The following is an 8,185-nucleotide window of genomic DNA, read 5'->3' on the forward strand; positions in this document are numbered from 1 at the left end:
TTGTCAAAAATGAAATGGAATGCATAAAGATCAATATCCTAGGCATTAGTGACCTGAAATGGTATTAGCCATTTTGAATTTGACAATGATTTGGTTTACTGTGCCAGGAATGGCAAATTGAAGAGGAATGGCATTGCATTCATCATCAAAAACATTTCAAGTTCTATCTTGAAGTACAACACTGTTTGTGATAGAATAATGTCCATACACCTACAAGGAAGACCAGTTAATATAACTATTATTTAAATTTATATACCAACCACTGAAGCCAGTGATAATGAAATTGAAGACTTCTACCAACTTCTTCAGTCTGAAAATGATCAAAAACACAATCAAAATGTTTAGATAATTACTGGGGATTGGAATGCATAGGTTAGAAACAAAGAGAAAGGATCAGTAGTTGGAAAATATGGCCTTGCTGATAGAAATGATGATGAATATCACATGACAGAATCTTTCAAGACCAATGACTTTTTCATTGCAAATACCTTCTATAAATGACTTAAGAGATGACTATAAATATGGAACTCAGCAGCTGGAATACATAGAAATCAAATTGACTATATCTGTGGAAAGAAACAGTGGAAAAGCTTCATATCATCAGCCAAAACAAGGCCAGGGGCAGACTGTGGAACAGACCACCAATTGCTCATATGCAAATTCAAGCTGAAGTTGGAGAAAATTAAAACAAGTCCACAAGAGCCAAAATTTGACACTGAACATATCACACCTGAATTTAGACATCATCATAAGAACAGATTTGATTAATTAGACACTAAGACTGAAGACCAGAAGAATTGTGGGATGACAAAAAGAAATCATACTAGAAGACAAAAGATTGTTAAGAAAGAAGAAAAAGATCAAGATAGATGTCAGAAGAGACTCTGAAACTTGCTCCCCAACATAAAGATGCTAAATCAAATGGAAGAAATGAAGAAGTAAAAGAGCTGAACCAAAAATTACAAAATGTAGCTTGAGAAGACAATGCCAAGTATTTTAATGGAATGTGCAAAGACCTGGAGTTGGAAAACCAAAAGAGAAGAACATGTTCCGCATTTCTCAAGCTAAAAGAACTGAAGAAATAGTCCAAGCTTCAACTTGCAATATTGAATGATTCTATGGACAAAATATTGAATGATGTAGAAAGCATCAAAAAAAGATGAAAGGAATACACAGAGTCACTGTACCAAAAAGAAATGGTCGATGTTCAACCATTTCAAGAGGTAGCATATGATCAAGAGCTAAGGTGCACTGAAGGTTTTGGCAAAGAACAAGACGCCAGAAATTGATGGAATACAAATAGAAAATTTTCAACAAACCAATGCAGCACTAGAGGTACTCATCTATGCCAAGAAATTTGGAATACATCTACCTTGCCAACCAATTGGAAGAGATCCATATTTGTACCCAATCCAAAGATAGGTGGCTCAATGGAAAACGGAAATCACTGGACAATATCATTAATATTACATGCAAGTAAAAATTTTGCTAAAGATAATTTTTGTATGACTGCAATAGTACATCGACACGAAACTGTCAGAGGTTCAAGCAGGATTCAGACAAGAATATGGAACAAGGAATATAATTTCTGATGTCAGAAGGATCTTGACTAAAAGCAGAGAACACCAGAAAGATGTTTACCTGTGCTTTATTTACTAAGCAGAGGCTTTCCACTGTGTGGATCATGACAAGCTATGGGCAACATTGCGGAGAATGAGTATTCTGGAACACTTAATTGTGCTCATGAGGAACCTCTACATAGACCAAGAGGCAGTTGTTGGAATGGAGCAAAGTTACACTGAATGATTTAGACTCAAGAAAGGTGTAACGAAGGATTATATTATTTCACCATACTTATTCCATCTGTTGTTAAGTACCTTAGAGTCGGTTCCAACTCATAGTGACTCTGTTCATTTCTATAGTGACCTGTAGGGTCACTATAAATTGGAACTGATTCAGTGACAATGGGCTTTTCTGGATATACATATGGTTATAATCCCATTTGGGAATGGGTTCTTTGTTATGTTAATTGACAATATTAGTGCAAGATGAGTCTTGACTCAATCTCTTTTGAGATTTAAAAGGAAAAGACTTAACAAAAAGAGTCGAACTAGTAGATAGATGCCACATGAAAACCACCAAGGAACCAAGTAACAAGGACCTTCCCCAAGACTCTATAGAGAGAGAAAGCCTTTCCCTAGAGCCAGCAACCTGAATTTGCACATCTAGCCTCCTATACTTGTAGTGGTTCTGCTTTAGTAGCACTCGATCACTAAGACAGAATTTGGTACTGAGAAATGGAGGTGTTGCTCTTGAAAACTAAGTGCCGTCATTTTGAGAACATAACTTATTTGGTTGTTCTTATTTGTTGTAAGTTCTGCCTCAGAGTAACTGTATATTGGGTTTCCAAGGAGCCACTCATGAGTTTGAACCCCCCACCTTGCTATTAGCAGTTCACTGCTTAACCTACAGTGCCACACTGGGACACCTGAGATTAGTTAACTAGAAATATGATCAAGCACTGCCTGAAAGCATCTTATATACACACTCCAACTTGTCTTTGTTTCTTAAAATGTATGTTTTGACTATTCTAATTTGGAATGTTAATAATTGCCTCACTCAGCCTGGAGCCTGGTCCCTCTTCTGATAAGGAGTGTGGCCTTCTGGACAGACTTGCATCAGGATAATTGTCATGGCCTACTTTGAGATGTTTATTGGAGCATCCTGGTCACCTTGTGATTTAGTGTGAAAGTTAGAATTGTAGCCCCCTTTGCATGAAGTACTACTGTGACTGACCTTATCAAAAAGTAGTATAAAAAGTGCTTCTAAAAAAGCATCATTTGAATACCAAACCAGTCTCTTTGCTGTGGGTGCTCCAGTAGTTGACTTTCTAGCCAAAAAGGTTTTTATCTCTGTTTATCGGGAGAATTCATTAATTGGACTCAATGACTCCAGGGCATTGTAACCAAGCTTTGGGGTAATTCTCCAAATACCTACAATGCGGAAATGGTTTTGGAACTGGGTAATGGGTAGAGGCTGAAAGAATAATAACAACAATGGTGCTGTATGATCAACACTAGACTGCTAACCACAAAACTGATGATTCAAACCCACCAACCACTCATTGAAAACCCTATACAGGGTCACTGAGTCAGAATTGACTTGATAACACTTAACAACAACAACAATGGTAAAAGCCTAAAATGCATTAGGACACTGACACAGGATCAGGCAACAGAAGACTAGAAAGTCATAAATAAAATATTAAAGAGTTCTATTTTTAGAGTATGGAAAATACCTGCAGGGGAGACGTGCCATAGACAGCAGCACCTCCTTCTGGGGAGACATGCCTCAGATAACAGTATCTTTCCTCCTGCTCACAGTCTAAGGGGTTTTTATAGTAAGGAGTTAAACTGCAAAGACATTTCCACCAGACTTCAAAATCTAGGCAGGTTTTTCCTGTTTGTGCATCTAATTTCTGTGTATGTTTCCTTGTTTCTCTTTTCCCATGATGCACACACCTCTGGCAGCCATGATGCAGTTCATTGCAGAGGTGTCTAGGGTACTTGACATAACTGTCCACATATGCAGCTTTCTATCAGGATTCTGGTTCGGAACCGGGTCTGCACTAGTGGTGGCACGTTGAAGTTATCCAAGTATGTTTTGCGCCTGTGTTGAAAACTAGTTAAGAGGGAAGTTAATAGGTAGTTGATGATTAGCAGACTCCACTGGGTAGCTGAATAGGGAGGGAGGGTTAACAAATCCCAGCTGGGTTCCAGATGTACAAGAAAATAGTTTCTCAGTCTTGTTTATATCCTGCCCACCTGACAAGGAGATAGCTTCTATATTTTGTCCATACCCTGCCCCATTTGAAGGTTTTTTTTTTGTGGTTCTGATCTTTCTGCTGCTGCCAGTTGACCTTTTCTGCTGTTGTCAGTAATTTTCCTCCTGTCCTCTTACCCTAACAATGAGAATGGAGTAAGACTTTCAGGACCTTCATTAACTGATGGGGCACTACTTAAAATGAAAAGAAACAGTTGAAAATATCCATTAATAATCATAACATGGAATGTATGACATATGAATCTAGAAAAATTGGAATTTGTAAAAAAAGAAAAGGAATGAATAAATATCAATATCCTAGGCATTAGTGAACTGAAACGGACTGGTATTGGCCATTTTGAATCAGACAATTGTGGCTTAAATTCAATAAATTCAAGACAAATGATGTCAGTTTTATCTTCATAAAGAACATTTCAAGATCTATCTTGAAGTACCAAACAACCAACTTCTTTAGTGTGACATTGATAAAAAAAAAAAAAAAAATGTAAACAAGATATGTTGATAATTACCAGTGATTAGACTGTGAAGATTGGAAATAAAGAAGGATCAGTAGTTGAAAAATATGGGGCAGTTCATAGAAATGATGCTAGAGATCCCATGAAAGAATTTTGCAAGACCAATGACTTATTCATTGCAAATACATTTTTTAACAACATAAAATAATTTAACAATTATTTTAACAACATAAACTAATTATTTCACCATACTTAATTGAATCTGTGGATCCTGATATGACACTATAGAATAAACACTGGACTAAATTGATCATTGAAACCCACCAGACACTCCTTGAAAAAAAAAGTTGATCATTGAACCCACCAGACACTCCTTGAAAACCCTATACAGAGTCATTATGAGTCGGAACCAACTGTACAGCACTTAACAACAAAAACATTCAATCTGTATGCTAAGCAAATATATTAAAAGTGTGAAATCAGGATTAGAGGGAGACTAATGATCAATCCACAATATGCAGATGACACAACTTTACTTGGTGGATGCTAAGAGGACTTGAAATGCTTGCTGATGAAGATCAAAGACCACAGCCTTCAGTATGGATTGCACCTCAGTGTAAAGAAAACACAAATCTTCATGATTGGAGCAATAAATAGCATCACAATAAATGGAGAAAAGATTGAAGTTGTCTAAAGCTTCATTTTATTTGTATCTATGACCAACACTCATTGAAGCAACAGTTAAGAAATCAAAAAACATGGTGCACCCCCACACACACAGAGTGGATGGAGATGGGCAATTTGGACATTGGATACTCAAATGGGGAGAGGGGGGACTACAAAGGCAAGAAGTGACTGGCTTATAAGCTTTCAAGAGGGAACCTAGTGCTAGGGAGCATGGCGGAAGACAGAATCTCCAGTAGGTACTATTCAATCTGTCTGGGTGGAGCTGATGAAAGGAAATACAGATGGGTAACTCGTGATACTGTAGTGAATAATGCTTATCAGGACGGATTATGAGGGTTGGAAATGCAAAGGTAGACATTTTGTAATAAGGAAGGGAGTAATTAATTCTCCAGGATAGGAGCGGAGGTCTCTGGGACCATCAATGGAGAAGAGCTGAGAGCGGGACCCTACCCAGAGAAACAGAGATGCCTGAGATAGAGACAGAGACAATGACGTGGAGTGATGAAGCGGTGGACTTTGGACCCAGAGAGGGAAAGGGACTGTGGGCCGAAAACTGGGGGGAGGAGGGGGAAGCGTAGGAGGCGGATTTCTGGGATATACCCTTTGGGTGGTTGATGCATGGAGGCGATTGGAACCATGGCAGTGAGATGATATACAATGGAATGAATGTAAAACTAAAGTTATCCCATGTAAACTATCATATAATTCACAATAAAACATTTTTTTTTTTAAATGGTGCATTAGGCAAATCTGCTGCACAGGCTCTCTTTAAGACTGCTTAAAGAGCAAATATATCAGTTTGAAGACTAAGGTGCACTTGGCCCATGCCGTGGTATTTTCAGTAGCATTTTATATATATATAAGTTGGGCAATAAATATGGAAGACCATAGAAGACGTGATGCATTTGCATTTGAGTTATGGTGTTTCAGAAGAATACTAAAAGTACCATGGACTGCCAGAAGAATAAACAAATCTATGTTGGAAGAAGTACAGCCAGAGTGCTCCTTAGAAACCAATGCGGCAAGACCATCTCTCCTACTTCAGACTTACTATAAGGAAGGACCAATCCTTGGAGAAGGACATTATTCTTGGTAAAGTTGAGGGTAAGTGAAAAAGAGGAAGAAGCCCAATGAAATGGATTGGCACAGTGGCAACAAAAATGGACTCAAGCATAACAACAATTGTGAGGATGATGTAGGGCCAGGCAATGTTTCTTTCTGTTGTGTATAGGGTCACTATGAGTCTGAGCCAACTGTATAATACATAACAGTAACATACACATGGACATCATTAGATGGAATACACAGGAATCTGACTATGCGGAAAGAGACCATGGAAAAGCTCAATATCATCAGCCAAAATAAGGCCAGGGAAAACTGTGGAACATACCATCAATTGCTCATATGCAAGTTCAGGTTGAAGCTAAAGAAAATTAAAGCAAATCCACATTAGTCAAAATATGATCTTGAATATATTCTACATGAATTTAGAGACCAGATTTGGAGAATTGGGCACTAATGACTGAAGACCAGAAGAATTGTGGGATGACATAAGGAAGATCATATAGGAAGAAAGCAAAGGATCATAAAAAGGCAGTAAAGAAAGAAAACACCAAAATGGATACCAGATGAATATCTGAAACTTACTCTCCAGTGTAGATGTGATAAAAGTGAATGGAAGAAATGAGAAAGAAAAAGAGTTGGGCAGAAAATTTCAAAGGGCAACTCAAAAGACAAAGTCAAGTATTATAATAAAATGTGCAAAGACCTGCAGTTAGAAAACCAAAAGGGAAGATGCTCAGAGTTTCTCAAGCTGAGAAAACTGAAGAAAAAATTCTTCAAGCCTCGACTTGTAATATTGAAGTATTCCATGGGCTAAATATTGAATGATGCAGGAAGCATCAAAAGAAGATGGAAGGTATACACAGAATCACTGTACCTAAAAGAAATTATCAAAGTCGAACCATTTTAAAAGATAACATATGATCAAGAACCAACGGTACAGATAATATAGGAATACAAATTGAAATATTTTAGCAAACTAATGCAGTACTGGAAATGCTCACTCACCTGTGCCAATAAGTTTGGAAGACAACTACCTGGTCAACTAATTGTGGCCATTCCAAAGGGAGGGGATCAATGGAATCGGGAAAACATTGAACAATAGCAATAATAGCACATGCAAGTAAAATTCTATTGAAGATAATTAAAAAACTATTATAGCAGTACATCAACAAGGAACTGCCACAAATTTAAGCCTGATTCAGAAAAGGACCTGGAACTACACATATCATTGCTGACATCAGATGGATTTTGACTGAAAGTAGAGAATACCAGAAAATTGTTTACTTGTGCTTTATTGACTATGCAAAGGCTTTTGACTGTGTGGATCATGACAAGCTATGGAAAACATTGGTAAGAATGGGTATTCCAGAATGCTTCATTGTGCTCATGAGGAGTATGTGCATAGACCAAGAGTCAGTTGTTCAAACACAACAAGGGGATACTGAATGGTTTAAAATCAGGAAAGGTATATGCCGGTGTTGTATACTTTCACAATACTTACTCAGTCTGTATGCTGAGCAAATAGTAAAAGAAACTGGATTATATGGAGAAAAAAGTGGCATCAGAATTCAAGGAAGGTTCTTTACCAATCATATGCAGATGATACAAACTTACTTGCTGAAAGCAAAGAGGATTTAAAATACTTACTGATGATGACCACAGCCTTCAGTGTAGATTTCACCTCACTGTAAACAAAACAAAAAATTCTCACAAATGGACCAATTAAAAACATCATAATAAACAGAGAAAATATTAAAGATGTCAAAGACTTCATTTTGCTTTTATCCACAATGAACACGCATGGAAACAGCAGTCAGGAAATCAAATGACGTATTTCATTAGGCAAATCTGCTGCACAAGACCTCTCTGAAGTGTTCAAGAGCAAAGATCTCAGTTTGAAAACTAAGGTGTACCTGACCCAAGCCATGGTGAATCAATAGCCTCATATGCATGTGAAAGTTGGTCAATGAATAAAGAAGATCATAGACGAATTGATGCATTTGAGTTATAGTATTGGAAAAGAATGCTAATATACCAAAAGAGCAAACAAATCTGTGTTGAAGAAGTACAGCCAGAATGCTTCTTAGAAGCAAGGATGGCAAAACTTCATCTCTCATGCGTGGAACTTGTTATCA

This window comes from Chrysochloris asiatica, unplaced genomic scaffold (genome assembly GCF_000296735.1).
Source record: "Chrysochloris asiatica unplaced genomic scaffold, ChrAsi1.0 scaffold00064, whole genome shotgun sequence".
NCBI lineage: Eukaryota > Metazoa > Chordata > Mammalia > Afrosoricida > Chrysochloridae > Chrysochloris > Chrysochloris asiatica.